This window comes from Xiphophorus couchianus, chromosome 23 (genome assembly GCF_001444195.1).
Source record: "Xiphophorus couchianus chromosome 23, X_couchianus-1.0, whole genome shotgun sequence".
Taxonomy (NCBI): domain Eukaryota; kingdom Metazoa; phylum Chordata; class Actinopteri; order Cyprinodontiformes; family Poeciliidae; genus Xiphophorus; species Xiphophorus couchianus.
In genome coordinates this window covers 1707728-1725675 of record NC_040250.1, presented here as the reverse complement: position 1 = coordinate 1725675, position 17948 = coordinate 1707728, and the positions used below count along the sequence as shown (strand labels likewise).

At 37.0% G+C, this 17948-nt stretch overlaps 1 long non-coding RNA gene across 1 annotated transcript in view; it reads right to left on the bottom strand.

The window, feature by feature from the left end:
- Window positions 1-276: 276 nt before the first annotated feature.
- Window positions 277-17948, bottom strand: part of LOC114138722 (uncharacterized) — a 63166-nt gene continuing 45494 nt past the window's right edge. Inside the window, exons 4-5 of the long non-coding RNA XR_003594278.1 lie at window positions 8131-8253; window positions 277-420 (exon numbers count right to left, since the gene is read on the bottom strand). This is a non-coding gene — a long non-coding RNA (uncharacterized LOC114138722). The remainder of the gene's footprint in view (window positions 421-8130; window positions 8254-17948) is intronic.

Here is a 17948-nt window from a genome sequence, read left to right as displayed (position 1 = left end):
GCTTCATTTAGTAATAGATATATTTCCTTTTTTATCACTGAATAAGATAGAGCAGCATTATACCTAAAACCAACGAACAGTCGGTGTCAGAAAAGTTGTGGATCTGTCAAACTGGTTTCTTTGATAACTATTTTTCTATTCTAATTTGTAATTTTGGGGTAAGTTTAATACACTTTGTTCCCTCAGAACAAATAATGCAAACACTCTGCAGAAAGAAAGAACATGGCGTCGATCCTGTCTTAAGGAAAATCTTTTTGTCTGTTCTTACTTTTTTTTTTTTTTAGAAACAGTTTGTTTTTTAATCATTAGGCTTTTTTCTCACATGTTCTGTCTCTGCTTTCCATTGGCTAAGTTCTCTGCAGACAGGAAGTCTTCTTGTTCTTGTTGTTCTGGAAAAGCTGTATTTTTTAAATCCCATACCTGTAAGTCAGATAAAAGATGTGCTTTAAAAAAACTATCAATTTATGTTCAGAAAAAGTTATTTTTTCCAGCTCTAAATTCTTGATATATATATATTATAATCAGGATCAAAATTAATATTCAAGCCAAATATAAACCTGAGGAAAGCCCAATGATGAATTATGTTTAAACTGAAATAGGAAATTTAACCAGATGTTTTGAGATTGAAAATCAACTATAAAATTTACAGTGTAAAAAAATTAAATGTTCATATATTTTTATTATTTAATAAAATCAAACATTTTGAAACAAAAAGCAGACAGTATTTAGTACTTAATAGTGGAAAAACAAATGGAATTAAATGTAAAAGTAACAGTAAAGTGGTTTATATTAGCCAAAAGAAAGTTGCCAAACGAATTAAAGGTTCAGATTTATGTGATATAACTAATAAAAAATTAATTCAATTCAGTTTTACAAAATTTGTATGAAACTCCAATAAAACACTGAGAAACGGCCAAACTGTGCTTACAAATTGTTTGAATTAAAATACATTAAAATCAACTTTAAGCTCAGTGTGTGTCAACGTTGGAAAAGGTGAACATCTGTTATGTGAAGAGTAATTAAGAGACTTATTCACAATTTAAATAAAAATACAGAATTATTAGTGAAGCTGCTACAGTGCATATTTATACTGTTACATATTTGCCAGTGTTTTTTTTTCTCCTTTTATTTTGTTTTTGTTTGGATGAAAATACTTTATACTCTTAAAAACTGATATTAAAAAAAGGCAAAAACATTCAGCCATCAATGCAGTATAAAGTAATATCTGTTCTGTTTGAGATAAAAACACTGATTACCTCATCATGGGTAGGTCAACCTGATTCCAGTTCTGACTTCAGCAAAGCTTAGCAGGTTTTACTGCCTTTAAAACACTAATTATGTCCATAATAATTCCTCAGCAGTGCTGGAGGCTATATGCATTATTACTCATACATTCATGCTGGCTGATAATTATCTGACTACAGAGGAGAGGAGTTACTGAAAAATATCAAATTTCCAGGAATCACTTATGAGTCTGTGGCTTGTGATAGAGTATTAAAGAAAAGGACAGATGTAAACCGCACATTATCCAATAATAGGAAGAGTTTTATATACAAGAGCCATTGGAATACCAAAAATGTTGTTACCATGGTGCAGGATTAATGCAAACAAATCCATTTGTATCCCCTTCAAAAGCTTAATGCATTTATTTTTGGCACATTTGTAACTGGGACATAAGTTTTTTGATCCACAGAGTAATATTTCACTGTTCAGAATAATCCTGCTGTTTCAGGATTATTCTGGTCAAACCTAAAGGTAAATGTTTAGATTTTACTCACCCATCCCTTTTGCCACACTAACATAAGCACTGTCTATACAGACTTCTAGTCTTTGGTCAACATCACATCTTAGCCGGACTTCAGAGTGACGTCAGTGGATCAGTGTTAAGGACATCTTGTTCAATCTGCATTTTATTGTTTAATTATGCAAAAATTGTCATAATGTGCAATAATTGCCCTGGAAATGTTTTGGCAGTAGGAAGTTTCTCTTTCTGTTCTGATAATAAAACCTCTCAGACCTTTGTGTACTCTGCAGCTCCCATCCTTACCCTGCAGCTACACTTAGGTCTAGTTTTAACCTGTTTTTCTGACGGACATCACCAGATGCTTGAGAGGCTCAAGGGTGTGGCAGTCTATTCAGAACAACCATTTCCCATTGTTTGCATTGCTATTGTTGTTTTTTGTTTTCCACATGGCCTTTAGCTGGAACAAGCAAATTCTGATCACTTTTCTAGTCTTACATGTAAACCTTTGCTTTGCAATTTCGCACATTGCTCCGGTTTTAAATTAGTCTGAAATTTATTTTAAATGAATTACAGTTCCAAAGTAAAACAATTATTAGCTAGAAAAAAAAGAATTGGTCAAAATATGACTCATGTAAAAAATGATAAAAGATGAAAAGGTTACAAAGTTGTAATATGTAGATATATCTTTATAAACCCAGAAGAGCTGAAGAATGTTCAAAACATAAGTAGATTTCAGTTGACCTCATTTTAAAACAAATGCTGGCACAAAAACATTGTCTCGGCGGGTATACTAGTCACATTGCTATCGGAAGGTTGTGGGCTCCATTCCAGCTTCTTGTCCGTAGTGAAAAACACTTTAGTGGTCAGTGTGACTGGAACGTCTGTAACGTCACTGACTTGAAGTCTCACAGTAAACACAGAGACAGACACAAACATGGAAATCTTCACAGAAGACAGGCCTTTTAAACAGAATTCAGTCAAATTAATGTGTGGCTACATACTGAGAAAAAGTAGTGCTCACTTTTCTGACAAAGATCCCTTATGCAGAGAAAATACAGATTTGTTTCAACCAACAACAACAGGAGCCAGGATGCGGTTTTACCCAAGGATGGTGAAATATTAAAATCTCGGATTCAGAAAACAACAGTAGTCCAAATCCTAACACAACACAGATAATGTCAAAGCTAGTTAGCTGAAGCAGGGAGTCAACAGTCAGGCCACTGATGTGTTGTTTCTAAACCCAAAGTTTATCCAAAACTAAAACACTCTTTTACCTCATATTTACATTGCATGTGTCTGCTGTCACTAATGAATGCCTGATGTTTGGGGATCACATGGTAACATAAACCTTCAAGTCTCTGCTAAGGGAGCCATTAGTTGTAACCTGCATGTTTTAACCAAAGATAATTAGCTGCAGCTGTGATTGTTTCTTTCCCAGTGCCTGAGCCAAGTGAATCTCCTGATAGCCGCTGCCATCTGCGTATTTTAACATTACATCCAACTGTGTATAGCTTTAAATTAATTTTTTTGCCCATGTTGTGGGAAAGCATTTAGGCGTGGATAGAAATGAAGAGTTTGGTTAGAAATAAAGTTTTTGAGTGCTGTGACTATGATGATAATGTTTTTTTAGGGGTTGGAAGTGTCCTGATGCAGGAAACCGTTTGGTAATGGTGATAAAAACAGAGCCAAACTTCAGCCTGGCCAGACTTTTATTTTCAAACCAGTTTCTGTCACAAACATTTTAATCTCCATAGTGAGTTATGTGCAGACTGGACTCTCATCAAAAAGCTTTTAAATTCATTTTATGGTGTGCCAGTTTGTTAGATCTCCAAACTAATTTTCTCAGACAACGTTTCTCCTGACTTCTCCTTCTCACCAGATAAATCAGTATATAAGATGTCACTTTATCAGTTGTGACTTTAATCTGGAGGCTTTGTTATCCCTATTTTTGTCTAAAGTGAACATTGGGTTATGTATAAACATATGGTTTAATATTTTATAGTAATAGTAAGTTCATCACTTCATCAATTCTTGTTTTTCTCAGCTGTTTTTGTTTCCTTTCACACTTTTTTAAACACTTTTTTTGACTTTAGGAATGGAAGTTATTATAACTATAAAATAAGTTGTAAAAGCTTTGATATCTGCTCTTTTATTTTGAAAAGTCTTGATTCACAAGCAATGAGAATACATCACCGATTACTAGAACTATTAGGCTAACCCATGTGATGGTCATATGTGTTCAGACTCGGAGCACATTAAAGATTCATGCATGCCTGTAAGACAGAGGTCTGGTGGCTGGTTTGCTGTTACTGCTCCACATTCTGGGAAATGTTAAGTGGGGTAAATGTAGTTGACGTAATCCCTGGATTAGCATAGCTACCAGATAATGGCCAGGAATGGACACACAGCCTTTCAATATTTGTGCCCCTTAACCTGAGGCAACATGTTGGTTGGACTGTTTGGAGAGGGAGGACTTAGACCTCCAGCTGCCATTAGCTTTAGAAGAGGAGGCGAAGAGCAACTTCAAGCTGTGACTTGTTCCTGCTTCGTCTAATCATTTATTGCTACAATCAGATAAAAACAGGAAAAAAGTACAATTTTCCTAATTGCATTTTTTTCTACTTGTTAACCAAGATCAGTGTCATCCTCTCCTATCTGTACAACAAAGAAATGGATTTGAATATCAAATACAGAGAATTTAAAACATTTTAATTAAGAAAAATTCAATATAAATGAATTAATCATCAAAAGTTGTTCTTTATAAAGTAAATGTTTCTGAATCTTCTTCCACAATGGCACACAATTCAACCTTTTTGCAGGTAAATTATTAAAATGTTTCTTATAGCATTTTAACAAAATGTTGTGGTTTGAGATCTAGTGACATTAGAAGCCCAACATAATTCTCATCAAAGTGAAGTCTGCTAGTTTAGTGTCTGAGCTGTTATTGTGGGTCCAGATAAGTAGATTTACACATGTTGTATCTGTGGTTAAAACTCTTATTTTGATGAAATGTTGAACTTCTTGAAGACTCCAATCATTTTTTGGTTCGTCACTAAAAAACAACAGATGCTAAAATTAGCAGCTGATTCATCACTGAGCTAAGATCCTACAAGCCTGGACTGCTTTTAATCATCTTTGGTTCCAAACCTAAAATACTTTTATTGATCAAATCTAAACTGATTCTAAAGAATCCTGAAAAGGATATGTTGTGGTACTTTACAGCTCATAGTCTTTTGTAAGAAAACATTATAATAACTATAATATGTACTGCATCCAGCAGCTGTTCTGGTTTGATCAGGACTTACAGACTGTTGTGTTTTATAAGAGTCATCTGGCACCAAATGGTTTACAATAAATGCTTTACAATACTTTGCACAGTAGTGCAAAGTATTAAAAATTGATTAATAAAATAGATTATTAGTTTCACTTATAAATAAAATCAAAGTATTTACTACATAACTGAATGAAAATACCTTACTGGGTATGAAAGGTTTTGTTTATAAGTACAAAATGGAAATATTAAAGAACAAAATGGCCCGGGTAAATTTGGTTCCCACCTGTTTGATTTTGAAATCAATATTTTTTATTTTTATTTTAAGTTCATAGCAAATATTTTTTTAAAAAAGCCACATTTGAAAGAGAAAAAAATTGGAAGAAGTAGTGAAGTAAAAATAAATAAAAATTCTGATTCATTTCCAGTCAGAAATATCTGACTGTCAAAATAAAAGACTAATTTGGCAGAACAGTTTTTTAATATATTGTTGATATATAAATAACTCACTTTTTCCAACAAAAAAAAATCTTTATTTTTATGCGTGATGATGCTAATTCTTCATCACATTCCTCAGTGTTAGGCCAACAGAACGCAAATTGTGTTTGATCTATGATCTGGCACTCTGCAAACCTGGAAAAGTTAAATAAGCAGTCTCTCAACTTTTTTCACTTGAGTCGTCAAAAGCGCCCAGAGACTTTTCATCACCAATCACCACAGCGATCGCTCTGCATTCACACAAAAACCAAGGGGGAAAAAAAGAAAATGACAGTTGGATCATGGCTGTCCACAAACGATGCCTCAAGGCTTGAAGTGTGAGTTTGACCAAGCGTAAAATGTCAGACAGGGAGCTTCCAGGGAACGCTTGTTGGCAGGACGAAGTGGAAACCCAGCTTTATGTGAGGGGGGGAGAGGACGTTCGGTTTGTACTCTGCAGCATGTGGATGGCTGTGTGCTCCTCTCAAATGTCATCCAAGACGGCATTGCAACAGTCCAACCAGGAGCTGAAGTTGTAGCCTATATTTTAAGAGGGTGATTATTTATGTACCTGCCATGAATTTTCACTCAGGCTCACCATGTACCGAAACCTCCCACATCTCCCCCAAAACCAGATGGAACAAGGCAGAGTAACCGCAAAGAGCAGCAGGCTCCAGAGATTTTCCCTGTCTTGAGTTATGAATTCAGCATATGCTGCGCAAAATTATACTTGTGAGTCTAAAGGCTGAGGTTTGTTTGTGAGAAGCTCTGTGAGAATAAACACTGCAATCCCACTCTAAGACCTCAATCAATCTTATCGGGTGGTAGGCTGGATTTGCATGATAAAAACAATCAAATTTGTGGTTTTCAGAGATGATTGCTCGTGGTATCCAGCACCCACTGTTTTTCACAGCCAATGCTAATGCATTATCCACAACTGCAAGAGCAGCATCACACACTGGCTTCAGAATCCATTAATACTATATTCTTACTGAAGAAAAAGAAATCTCAAGCATCGTAATGTTACTCCACCAGCTTATCCTGTTTCAGCAAAGCAACGCGGCATACTGAAAATACACCATCACTGACAGAGAGAGCCTAATCCAGTGATTGGTTTTACCTTATCACACAACTTAAGGAGTGTACACTTCTAAGCTGACGGATTGAACCTCTGTTCGATACAGGTTTGCAAAACTGAATCTGTTGAGCCTCAAAGATTTGATATGGGTATTTAAAGCTCTGCGCGGCATTAACCGCAGAGCACAACAAATAGCCTGCCTTTTAACAGGGCTGGGGAATCCTGGGGCCAGTTGGGATGCAAATTGAAATGATCCAAGAGTGGATTGAGAAGGTGAGGGTGGGCTCGGATGGGGCTGCAGAGGCTGGGTGAGGAAAGTGGGGGCAGAATGAGACAAGGTTGGTTTGAGGCTCGTGGCGAAGGCTGGCGGGGTCCTGAGGGGTTAGCCGTGATTAGCCTCAAACTCCGAGTTCATCGTGTGGGTGACAACGGTTTTGTGACAAACAGCAATGAAAGAATGTCAACGTACGTTTTCCACCTCCTCCTCTCCACAGCTGGTCTGCTGCACCGCTCAGGTTCTCCCTGGGCTTTGTGTAGCCAACCAACTAAATGTTCAGACAAACAATAAAAAAACAGGAGTCAAGATCTTCTAAAACCAGTCTTCACTGAAAGCAATTTCCACAAATAAAAGTGAGGTACAAAGATTTTTATGCACTCTTCTTCATTCACTAGAAAAACAAGTCGGTGTTTTTAATTCAAAGCCTCCAACCCAGGCTGACTGTCTTTAATGTAAAAGTGGAGTAAATCATTTTAATAGCAGATTGTACCATCCCAGTTTTAGGATTAGCCAGTGATGCCATCATTTGGGAACACTCCCCGGCTTCCCCGTACACACACACATGAGGCTCGCTCATCTTCCACCAGCAAAAATCCACCGACTAATTATAAGAGTGTAACTTGCATACTTTTCATCATTGTAATTAAAATGGGATAAATTAACACAGTGGACATGAAAAGAGGAAGACTTCCACTTCTTGACCTTGTTAATCTGGACTGGAATGATCAACCTAACTGGGATTTAATTGCCTTCTGCTGCTTTTCTTGCAGCAGTAATTTGGTTTGCCGGGCTGCTGAAACAAGCCAGGCGCTGTTGGCCCATTTAAAGCACTAAAGCAATCTTTTTATTTCTTAGTTTTTGTTTTTTTTTCTTTTTGTTGGGTGAGATGAGACAGGAAAAGGTTGGAGGATTGATAGTGAGATGGATAGCTACACACACTGGGCAACTCATGATTGGGAGTCTGCATGGAAGTCAATGTGAGACTATAAAGAAAGCAGCTTCCCTCTCTAGGGTGTGGTGAGGTTTAAGGGCTTTCGCATACAACTTTAAAGAGCCCAAGTTTTAAATCCTAGGATATACTGTTAAATCACATGGGAGGCTTATTGTTTTCAAGGCTTCACATATAAGCACTGTTAACCCTCTAAATGCCATTGAAACCAGCTCGATGTATGCTCATTATAGAGTACGAGCAGTCATCAGCCGGGCAGGTGTGAGTGAAAAGCATCTGTGATCAAGGGTGGGGTTTATGTACTGCTTTGTTTTACTATCCAATATCACGTTACCTTCTCCTTAATAAGCGATTGTCGCCCTTTACTCTGGTCTCCCTCTTCCATCTGCGTGTCCACAGACCAGAGGGCGGATGTCTGCGGGAGCAGCAGGCCTAAAACACCGGGTTTCTGGAGCTTCTGCAAAAACATCCACAGAGCCGCATTTAGAGCTCTTACACACCTCCAACAGGTGCACAGCGCTGCCAAAAACAACTATTTCTCTAATCTATTCAGTCAATATAAACTACTTTTCCTCCAAACATAAAAGTTTGACTGCAAAAAAGTTGTAAAACGTCTATTTATTTTAATTTATTTTAATTTTTTAGCTTATTTTCTGATGGCTGAGTTTGGAGATTAGTGCATGTCACAAATACTTAAAAACTGAGACCAACAGCCGATAAGTGGAACATGTGAACTCCTGCATGTAAAAATAAGGAAAATAAAACTAGAATAAGCTGAATATTCAGGTTGCTCTGAATACCAAATATGATGATAGAGATTATTTCAATCACAACTCCGAAATAGAAACAAGTTACATTTATTTCCATCAAGCAGTTTATTCAAAATGTTCTAGTAGAGACTCTAACAACTCTTTACAACATGTATCAGTTGTGTTTTATGTGGATTCCTCAAGTATTCCTGGTTAAAAATGTTCCTAATGGACACGAGGCTCATGCAGCATAAAGAGAGAGAGAGACGGAACGACGTCATTGTTTCAAAAATATGGGTCTCGCTTGTACATGGAAACATGGACCCACCATTCAGAAATGCATCCTCTCTGGGACCCAGACTCAAAAATGATAATTTCTGCTCTCCCAAAACGCTGGAACAGCAAAGACTCACAGCCTAAACCACAAAAACCTTTACGGGAACACAAAAAATATGTCTATGTGGAGCGGGTCTGAAGTAATTCAATAAAGTTCAGACCGGCTTTACCTTAATAATTTGAATTCATTTATATTCTTATTTAGGTTTTTAGCCAAACTTTTCTGTCTACGTTTAAAGAAAAGAAAAATCTTCACAACTTTATTCGGCCAACACTTAGTTTTATTTGTCTTCAAGTTCATTCAGAGTTGGACTGCAGTGGACCCCGGTGTTCATGGAGCTATTTCTAACCATCCACAAACAGATTGAGCTCCCATCTAAAAATGATAATAACTGCCTATTTTAGTAGTTCAAGAAGTAAATATTCTTTAATATGCACTAATACATACAGTGAATATCATCTTATTACTACAGCAGAAGCTAATATCTACAATCTTCATTATTTCTGCTCTAAAATGGCGCTCCTGGATCGCTCTCCAATGGCTTGTCAAGTAGAATTGCACCTAGAGTATTTTGTACTAACCTGCAATTTCTTTATATATGTAATATTTTAGACATGCTCTACAAAAACAATCACAAATAGGCAAATTTTCTGCAAATAGTTTGGAATTATTTACCTGAATTTTGTGGTGCTATTCTACTGGAAAATCTGTATGAACTTTTTACTGAATTTAGCGTATTAGCTTTCATGACAGCTAGGTGTGTTTTTAAACAGAACTAGCTTAGATGCCATGTGAGTTGAGAAAACGGTCAGAAATAATGCAGAAATGTCTCATCCTTTGTTCATATTTTCTATTTCAGAAGTCGGGCTGTAATCTGTTAAACTCACTTTTGTTATTTCAAGGCTGTCAGGTTCTGTTGAAATTTGACCACCAACCACATTAAATACGTCTGGCTTGCTTGGGTGGGTAAAGCATGCAGGCGCAGTGTTAACCAATCAGTTGGTCTGGTTTTATGGATCAAAAAATGTCTAAAAACTGTTTAGAGGAAAGTGTTCCAGGCAACATGGCTAATTTTTTACATTCAGTAATATAAACTTTGCCAGTGCCCAGACTTCATGTTTCTGTCGACTGAACTTCCAAACATTCGAACTCAACTGATTTTTGAAGAGTTTAAAACTTTTTAAAGTCAGTTTATTTGTTGCTGAAGCAGACTTCGTAGCCGCTGTAGCTGTTGTTAAAGCACAGAATGGAGCTACTGAACTTCCCTGACGTGTACGGCTCACACACACAGAATCCCTGCAGACTGCAGCCGGGAGTTTCCTGCTGTGGAGATAAGCTGTTATTTTCATTGAAAAGTTCAAGAAATCTCATGAGAGAAATTCACAAAAAATGTTTTTACTGTAAATAATAAAGTCAAGAGAATTATTAGAGTTGACTAAAACACTGTTATTTTTTTCAAGATGCATAGCAGTGTGTATATGTTTCTAAATTAAAGCAAGTTGTGCAAAAACCACTGAAAAGATTTAGAAAGCATCTGGTGGAAGCAAAATCTTTGATTTTTGCAACTAAAAATCAAACTAAATATTCAGATAATTTTACATGTTTAAATGTCATAAAACATCTTTATTTGAGGACATTTTATTGTTGCAACAAAACATAAATGTCGCTAAAACACAAAAAGTGTAAACTAACACCTCTGGAGTGAGCAGCTCTGCTAACCTCTCCCATATTTTCTTGAATAAAATAAATCATTCCCAGACTCAAATCCTTATTTTCCGGGTTGTTTTTCATTTCATCACCCGGCGCTCGCTCGCCCTCCCTCGCGTGGTGTGCCGTTCAGCGAGTGTCAAGAAGTAAGATATGATTGTATCTTCAGATATTGATCCCCGTCCCAATGTGCTTCATTGCCTCATATTGATTTCTCACGCTGGCGCTGGGGGCCTGAAATTGGTCTGTGCAGTGAATTTCACCTGTGCAGTGTTTTTATTTGTCGTGAAAACATTCATGCACTGCTCACCCATGTCAATGCTCCCTCTCTGCCTGGTCAATTGACTGCCATCTTGTGATGTGTACAGCGTTATGTTCACAAGTCTTCAGCTTACATCCGGTTTTCTGCAGAATATCTGTTTAACTACGTCTAATGACCTCTGTTTGCTAAGTGTAAAGGAAAATGTAATTTCAGCCTTGTGATTATTTGATTTGACATTTTCCTTCAACCGATATGAAGCATTTAATTTAATGTTAGAGCTGTGAGCAGTAATTATTGCTCAGCTCTGGTTCTAATTTCCTCCAAGAAAGGGAGGATGAGAAATGTTCAGTAATTAAAAAACAAATTGATTCAAATATCTTTGGTTGAAAATATTTATCAATTATCTGTATCATACAAATGATAAAAGATAAAATCACAAATGCTTTTTTGCTCAAAAGCTAAACAAATGGGATTTGACTTTCTTTGTATGAGTGGATGAGGAAAAGCGTAGCATTTAATTGAACTAGAAACACGAGTCAGCTCAGGGACTCCAGTCAGTCAGAGCTGCTTTGTGCCGCTCCCCTGTTGATGACATAAATTTATTTTGAAACAGAATTATATGGCGATTTTCAGGTCATAATTTGTCTGATTTGAAGCTGAGATTTGGCTGTAATTCTAACACTGTTAAAACCTCTCATTTGCTGTTTAAGGGAATATTAGTGAATGTGTAATTTCAAACAGGCTGAAATCTTTTACATCAAATATTCAGCTGTCATTTTCTACTTCTGTGCTTGCTTTTTGTACGTAAAAAGATCCTCTATTTAAATATAGTACCTGTGTTATATAAACACATTAAAATATTTAAGCACCATAATATAATTATTATCTAAAATGTCGGTCTCACTCAGTCTGTCCCCTAATTGTGGTGAAAACGTGGCTTCAGCAGCCTGTAATCCTCCCTGACAGTGGCAGGGCCGTCATGCAGATTATGTGTTTTCACCACTGCAGATAACAGCCATTATTCCGAGGAACAGCCATCTAAACAACATGACTCAGCTCAGTCTAATGAACTCACTAATTTAATATGCCACTGTGCTTTGGTGGCAATAGATTCAAAATCTAATCTGGGCCAAAACTGATTAGGCCTATTAAGTGGTAATGGAGCGCGGGGCACTTAGCATGCTTGGAGGTTAAGCACCTCTATCTAAGGCGTGGCTGCTCTTTTGTTGTCCTGCTGTTAAGCTGATTGCATGGCCGCGACCAGCTGCCTGCTTGTGTGGTCTTTGGTTTTTGGTCTTGAAATCCGCTCATCTGGAACTTGGAGATTTTCTCAGGGAAAAGTGAAAACTTAGACTTAATTCTCAGAAATACCAAATCAAATGATTCTTATTTTCACTACATTTGTTGTTCAGTATATTTGTTTAAATTCCCCGTGTATCTAAACACCTGCAGCCACAGATTAATTCAGCTAAAGTCTAGAAAAAGCAAAGCAAATGTTTAAAGACAACAAAATGCACATTTCTTACTTAAGAATATGTTTGTTGGACAAATCGATTCCCAAATATCTCCATCTAAATCAAATGTCAGAAAATGAGTATGTGGTGAAATAAAACCTTTCCAACAGCCTATTGTGTCGAACATAAATAGTGGTATAAGCTTAGAGCATCTTTTGAAGTGTGAGTGATCTGCAGAGCAGCACCACCAGAAGACATTCCTCACCAGGAGAACTGGCTGCGGCTCTCCGCTCCCAGCCAGCGCAGGCTTCTTTGCCACGGCACGTTTTCCTCTTGCTCGCTGAGGGCCCTGACACTTTTCTGGCACGCCTGAGCGATGGATCACAGGACGTAAAAAAAGACAACGTCCTGCAGCGTTGAAAATTTATGGCCTCACTCGCCCATATGTTAAATCTGGGGAAATGGGGCCCGCTCTGAAGGCGACAATCAAATACATCTCAATTAGAGCTGTTTGCTCCTGTAATACCTGCTTTAATTTGATGGGTTCAAGACAAATGAACCAAGCTGTGATATGAAAGATTATTTCAAAGCGTTTGACATTAAGCTTAAGTTCTTTTGGTTCTTTTTATAATGCTTATTTTTTATTCTATTTTTGGAGGGCTATTTTTATTCTTTAAGAAAATGTGATTTTTAAGCAGGTCGTAAATGTGCTGGGTTTAATTCAAAGAGATAATGTCTTAAAGCAGATAAACTTGCAGAACAAAAACATTAATCAGTCAGGAATAAATTCTATATTTATCTTCTTTAAACAGAAAAACACTTCCCTGGTTATTATTTAAATATATTGTTAATTCTTTTTTTTTTAACTCTTCCAGAAATGTATCGTTATGAAGGCAAATAAAAAGACTTGAGCTGCACAAAAAGTGACGGAGACGGTCAGGCATCTAAAGCAGGGATCAGACGCCATCTACTGGTGACTCTGGCTATTTCATTTCTGCACAACGTGCTAAAAACCATATGGAATACAAAGAATGCAGCGTTTAAACTAAAAGAAAGGCGTAAATACTGAGAAAACTATGTTATATTATGTATATGTAATAGTAGGTAACAGTACATATGTATTTATTCTGAAGCCAAAGTGACTTAATAACCTGAAATCATTCATTTTCCAGTTGATAAAGCTCCACTCAGGACTGGATCAGCTGCCGTTTCAGTGCAGACTCCTGACAGCAGCTGCCACCATCCTGTTGGTGACTCCACCATGTGACCCTGCAGCCCATCTAACCAGATGGACTCCTCTCCAGCCCGCCTGCCTCTGTTGTTGGCCTCTTTGCTCGTTTCCCTGCGTCAGGCAGCTGAGCCGCTCACCGATCCTCTGATACCTAAGCGAGCCGGGCCGGGCCAGACCTGGAGTCAAATTATGTGCGAGTTTGTTTTGGGTTTGTTTGACAAAACAAGATTCACATCCTATAAAACTTAGCCATGTTGTCATGTATTGTGTACTGTAAGTCACCGTGTTCTGGTATGTAAGAAATATTTATTTGCTAATAATTCTTTCAAGCTTTTTTGAAGCTTATTTGCAAGTCAGAATGCAGATGGTCCTCCCTTTAGATAAAATTACTCCTGAATCCCATCATTTGTCTTAAACCTAAATTCCAATCATGTTTAATTGAATAAAACATGTGAAATGTGATGTTGGAATAAACAACTTGATGATGCAGGAGAAAGATTAATGTGCAGGTACGGAGACCCATTGGCGGGTTATTTTTACAGATGCCATTTCCAGTGACCCGGCTCTGTAAGACGACTCTGCCTCTCAGCAACCAGGTGGGAGTCTTCCCTCCTCAGGACCACGCCTTCGACGTGGAGGATCTCCTTCCAGTTGTGTTTTTATCGTTCCTGGACTTAAGCGTAGGCCACTTAACTATCTAAGCTTTCGTAGTGATCATCCCATTTATCTGGGATTATTGCAGTGAATTTACTGTTTGGTCTTCTTCCAGGCCTAAAATGTCAAGTCCAAAGTCATGTATGCAGTAGCTTTATTCGGTAAGACCTTCGCAGATCCGTCCAAAGCTGGTAGCAGTTGATCTTTGGATAGAGCATGAAATAAATAAATCCTCTTTAGCAGATCAATATTCATCCTATTTAATGCTGGATGTGAAACTGCTGGATTTGAGGTGGTAATGCTGATGTACAGCTAATCGTTGGAAAATAAGCAGCGGGGCTTTGTGATTCTCCAGCAGATAGTTTAAACAGGAAGACGGATGAGTAAATGCCGATTGTCTGGGCAGAGAAAAACCTGATAGCGGCTGCTTGTAATTTATAGCCTCTAATTAATACGCAGAACTTCTCTGCTTGAGTGGGATGTGATGGAGTGACGAGTGTGTTATTCAAGCAGGAAAAGGAGCCGGTGACACGTTTCTAGCTGCAGCTTTGCAGCAAAGACATGGAGCCCTAATGATATTAGTCGACACTGCTTGCATAAACAGAGAGACAGGAAGTAAATTGAGACAACAGAGGGATGTGAGCGCTCATTATTATCCTTACTCCCTGTGTGTTTTATTGTATAAAGAAGAAGCAGGAGGACACGACCTCTGGCTGAATCAGAGGGAGGAAACATTTCTTCCTGTGTGTGTAAATCCAGTCTGCAGAAACAGCTCTAAAGCAAACCTGTGACAGGCTGTGACAGTCACTCCTGATGAATAGCTACTGTTAGTTAAGTTTGCATTGCAGGGCCGGTTCTCATAGCATGAAGCAAAGTTATTGAGAACTCCACCAATATTATTTATGGGTATGAGCCCCACCCACTCAGACTCCCAGCATTTCTTGATGAAGATTTACAGCACATGCAGTTACGAAGAGCTAAGATCTGATGTCTGCATACCTGCAGGCTTCTAACATTAGCATGACTGCGGCTCCAACGCTGCTGCAAACACACAGCCGCTGCTGTTCATCGCCTGTCTGGACTGTGGAGTCTTTTCTACAAGAAGCAGCATTTTAACAACAAATAGCTGAGGAGAAGAAAGTCACACTGGCACTAAATTACTGCTTCATTTTATTTCATCATCAACAATGGCTTCCCATTAAACTCCAAAATCCTTTATAAGGCTCAACAGTCAAATCAAAGAGGTTTCACAAAAAGCCTCTTTTCTTCTCTGAGTCATCCATTCATGAGCCTTAAAAATGTCCAGCAGCATAAATCTTTGCTGTGTCCTCAGTGGGACACAGCGATGGGAGCAGCCATGAACGGTAGAAACTGTGGTGCCTGAATTCAAACTGAAAAAAACATGGCCGCCCATCGTGACCTGCAGTGTTTTGATAATGAGGCGACAACCACCAGGTGATGCACCCGCAGTAAAATCATCCCAAATGCTGATGGATACAATTCCTACTTAATAGTTATGCTTTACTTTCCTTATTTTATTGGAAAAGGAATAAAATAAAGAATTGTATTTTAATACACACCATAATAGGTGTGTTAATATTAATGAACATAAAAACAAACAAAAATACTTTTAGTCATTTAGTTACAGACACCAGGAGATGTTAGTGCCTGTTGTCCTTTGGACAATAAAAGTGTCCTGCTGAAATCTGTTTTTTTTTTACAGTGTATTGTGTGTAGCCTAATAAAGCACATGGTCATTGATTTGAAATATGTATATAGACGTCATGTTAAAGCTGTGCTTCTGACTCTAAGGCAGCCGGTGGTTCCAAGCTGCCCTTTTTCCCACTGAAGCACCTGACCCCAAAATATCTGGGCACGCCACTGTCTATAATACATATCAAATAGCTTCCTAATATATTTAGTTAAAATATGGCTTCTAATTCTAGTCATTTTAGACTCTCATAGATTAATATTTTATTCAACATTTCTAACCAAATAAGAATAAGAATTGTGTGGCAACCGTAGTTTTAATTTGTTGCTATGGTTTCAGGGTTTTTTTTAAATAAAAGCCAGAGAAAGAATTTGGGTGAATAGACTCTTCCAAAGTATAGAAATGTAGAAATGCTCTCCCCCACTTGTTGCTTCACATAGCCTGTCAACTGACTGAAATAAAGCTTCTCTCAGTAATATTTGTAGCTGCTACCATTATGGGTCAGTGGAATATGGAAACTAAAGGAACACCTTCCATCAATCTTACAAACAAAATGCTGTTTTAGTGTCAGGCTGTCTGATTAACTGACCAGCTAACCATAAAAAAAGGATAATATTCTATGCAATAAGCATTTACAATGGAACACCAACTCCAGCTGGTGTTAATTCTCCCTCATTTTGCACAAAATAAATGATCATTAATCAGTATTCTATGCCACTTTAAAAACCGTGGAAATAATTTTCTGTTTTAAATTAGCATAATGTGTTCTTGTTAGACTGAAATATTTGTGTAAATAAAGTGAATCTGAGTTCATCCTTCTCATAAACCTATATAAAAAACCTTTAGATATAAATATAAAGTCTGTATATTGGACAAATGTATTTTTGACTGGGTCGTATGATGGTCATGCAACAAGTAACTCCCCTTCCTATAAATAATGTACGTCTAAACCAAGTGACCGCTGTTTTCATCAAAATCTACGGAATGAAGCCATTGTGATATTTAAAGTTTTTATTGTTATTTCTGTGATTATGTGTGATGCGTCTGGGATTGTTTAGACATCAGATGAGACATGGACTATAAATTCACATTAGGTTAGTGAAACCGCTGAACACCAACCACACTGAAAGAAAAAAGCTGTTCATTTTACTTAATTTTATTGTGTACATCCGTCCCACACAATGCAAATAAGTAGAACCGACATATTTTCCCTCTTTCCCTCAAATACTTAAAGCTCGTCAAATCAACATATTTTATTTACATGAGATTACTTGAAAATATTAAGTTGAAACTACAAACATTTTATCTCTTACCCTAATGTAAATATATTATGTATTATCAATAACTTTTTTTATGTCTCAGCAACACTATTGTAATGAATAACACCAGCTTATTTTTCATTGCCAGTATTACTCAATGAAATTGTGTTGGGCGAACACAATTCTATCATGTTAATGGAACACATGTTACAGCTTTAAATCCTACTTAATTTTTTCAAGTTCTCTATATGCTGTTCTACTGTAAAAAATTAAAGACTGATATTTGACAAGAAAGACAAAGAAAGCGAGTGCTACTGAACAAATTAGTTTTATTTGAAAGAAAATTTAAATCACACCATTTTGTACTTAACATATTTTAAATTGAAGAGACATACATTTTTTTTAAATTTAGTAAATACAATTTTTATGAACATGAAGGAAAACCTGAGACATATTTCTATAAAAGATGTACAAGATTATGAAAAGTATGTCAAATTTCTACAAACTGTTTTTGAACATGTATTCAAATGACATTAATTAATGCTGCAGTACATAGCTTTACAGACTTTTTTAACATATTTGTTAAAACTATCAGTATGTTATGTCAATATGAGACAAAGCTAAACTTTTTACACCAATTATCTGTCACATGTCTTACTGATTACTATGTAATACCATAGTGATAGTCTAAACAAATGTGTAAAAACGAACATTTTTTTACAAGGGAAACACTACAGCTTAGAAGTTTATCTTTAAGATATTAATATGAAAGACAAAATGATTTAGAA